The 3,005-nt window shown below is 45.4% G+C and overlaps 1 pseudogene; it reads left to right on the top strand.

The window, feature by feature from the left end:
• The first annotated feature begins 1,124 nt into the window (after positions 1 to 1,124).
• On the top strand, positions 1,125 to 2,793 carry LOC102116229 (ferritin heavy chain pseudogene; annotated as a pseudogene).
• The last annotated feature ends 212 nt before the right edge of the window (positions 2,794 to 3,005 follow it).

Below are 3,005 nucleotides of genomic sequence, written 5' to 3'. Positions count from 1 at the left end.
AATTGTTTGTTATGGTTTTATTAGTGGAACAAACTAATAAACTCCATTGGGCTTTTGTTAATGCCTAAATATCTGAATTTCATTGCATAAACTTGTATTTTTTTTTTTAAGATATGTGTATTTAATAGATATTGGAGTTCAAGTTTTGGTTTTTTTTGTTTGTTTGTTTGTTTTTTGAGGCAGAGTCTTGCTCTGTCGCCCAGGCTGGAGTGCAGTGGCATGCTCTCGGCTCACTGCAAGCTCTGCCTCCCGGGTTCATGCCATTCTCCTGCCTCAGCCTCCCGAGTAGCTGGGACTACAGGTACCCACCACCACGCCCAGCTAATTTTTTTTTTTTTTTTTTTTTGTAGTAGAGATGGGGTTTTAGCATGTTAGCCAGGATGGTCTCCATCTCCTGACCTCCTGATCTGCCCGTCTCGGCCTCCCAAAGTGCTGAGATTACAGGCATGAGCCACCGCCCCCAGCCTGAGTTCAGGTTTCTATATGGTACTTTTATGTTATAACATTTTTTAATAATTTTAATTTTTTTATTTTTGAGACAGGCTGGAATATGATGTCTGTCACAGCTCACAGCAGCCTCAAAATTCTGGGTTCAAGAGATCCTCCCCCTCAGCCTCCTGAGTATCTGGGACTACAGGCGTGTACCACCATCCCCAGCTCATTTTTAAATTTGTTTTGTAGAGATGATGTCTTGCTTTGTTGCCGAGGCTGGTCTTGAACTCCTGAGCTCAAGTGATCTGCCCGCCTCAGCCTCCCAAAGTGCTGGGATTACAACCATGAGCCACAACAGCTTGTTGTACAATTTTTAGTAGTTTGATATACAATAGTGTTTATAAACTACATTAAGTGCAATTTGTACATTTCCAGTGTCCCAAACTTGCTGAAATGCACATGAGGAAAAGTGGTGATTTTAAAAATCATTGAAAAAAGTGAGTCCTTGAGACACAACTCCTCTTATTTAACTGTGTGTACATGGGATGTGCGTGCATTAGTGTATGGAGGCAGAAGCCTATGGTTTTCATCAAGGACACATCATCATGTGAAATAAGTTTTGTATTTTTTTTAACAATTGAAATTATATCTTAAATGTTTTCCATGGCCTTAAATTTGTTCTCTGCTATCACATGACTGACTTAATCGTAAGAGTAGTAAAGTCTTATGGATGTCGATGTGTGTGTGTATGTAATGACCTTTTTTTTTTTTTTTTTTTTTTTGAGACGGAGTCTCGCTCTGTCGCCCAGGCTGGAGTGCAGTGGCGCGATCTCGGCTCACTGCAAGCTCCGCCTCCCGGGTTCACACCATTCTCCTGCCTCAGCCTCCCGAGTAGGTGGGACTACAGGCGCCCACAACCGCGCCCGGCTAATTTTTTGTATTTTTAGTAGAGACGGGGTTTCACCGTGGTCTCGATCTCCTGACCTTGTGATCCGCCCGCCTCGGCCTCCCAAAGCGCTGGGATTACAGGCGTGAGCCACCGCGCCCGGCCTGTAATGACCTTTTATGCAGCTCCATGTTGGTACCCTTGAACTAGTTCAACTTTTCTCACTGAGGTAACCTACTGTCAATTTACTTGTGAAGCTGGATGCAGTGGTTCATGCCTGTAATCCCAGCCACATGGGAGACCAATGCAGCAGGGTTGCTTGAGGCCAGGAGTTTAAAACCAACCTGGGCAGTATAGCAAGCCCTTGTCTCTAAACAAATTTTTTTTTGAGACGTTCTTTGCCGAGAGTTGCTGGGGTTTCCTGCTTCAACAGTGCTTGGACGGAACCCGGTGCTTGTCCCCGACCCCGGCTGGCCGCCCATAGCCAGCCCTCGGTCACCTCTTTACCACGTCCTCGGATCGCCCCAACCAGGACTCAGAGGGCGCCATCAACCGCCAGATCAACCTGGAGCTCTATGCCTCCTATGTTTACCTGTCCATTTCTTACTACTTTGACTGCGGTGATGTGGTTTTGAAGAACTTTGCCAAATACTTTCTTCACCAATCTCATGAGGAGAGGGAACATGACGAGAAACTGATGAAGCTGCAAAGCCAAAGAGGTGGCCGAATCTTCCTTCGGGATATCAAGAAACCCGACTATGATGGGCTGAATGCGATGGAGTGTGCATTGCATTTGGGAAAAAATGTGCATCAGTCACTACTGGAACTGCACAAACTGGCCACTGACAAAAATGAACCCCATTTGTGTGACTCCATTGAGACACATTACCTGAATGAGCAGGTGAAAGCTGTCAAAGAATTGGGTGACCACTGACCAACTTGCGCAAGATGGGAGCACCCGAATCCGGTTTGGCAGAATATCTCTTTGACAAGCACACCCTGGGGGACAGTGATAATGAAAGCTAAGTCTCAGGCTAATTTCTCCATAGTCATGGGGTGACTTCCTTGGTCACCAAGGCAGTGCATGCATGTTGGGGTTTCCTTTACCTTTTCTATAAGTTGTACCAAAACATCCACTTAAGTTATTTGATTTGTATCATTCCTTCAAATAATGATATTTGGTTCCTTCCCCCCAAAAAATAAAAAAATTTTAAAAAATTTTTTGTTTGTTTGTTTGAGGTGGAGTTTCTCTCTTGTTGCCCAGGCTGGAGCCCCATGGCACGATCTTGGCTCACGGCAACCTCCGCCTCCTTGGTTCAAGCGATTCTCCTGCCTCCGCCTCCCAAGTAGCTGGGATTACAGGCATGTACCACCACACCCAGCTAATTTTGTATTTTTAGTAGAGACGGAGTTTTTCCATGTTGGTGAGGCTGGTCTCAAACTCCCGACCTCAGGTGATTCTCCTCAGCCTCCCAATATGCTGGGATTACAGGTGTGAGCCACCACGCCCAGCTAGAAAAGATTTTTTTATTAGCCAAGTGTAGTGTTGTGTGCTTCTAGTCCCAGCTATTCGGGAAGCTGATGCAAGATGATCATTTGAACCCAGGAGTTCAAGGCTATAGTGAGCTACGATGATGCCAATGCATTCCAGTCTGGGCGACAGAGTAAGATTCCATGTCTTTAAATT

This window comes from Macaca fascicularis, chromosome 19, assembly GCF_037993035.2.
Source record: "Macaca fascicularis isolate 582-1 chromosome 19, T2T-MFA8v1.1".
NCBI lineage: Eukaryota > Metazoa > Chordata > Mammalia > Primates > Cercopithecidae > Macaca > Macaca fascicularis.
The sequence above is the reverse complement of the archived record's forward strand: the minus strand, read 5'-3'. Positions and strand labels throughout refer to the sequence as shown.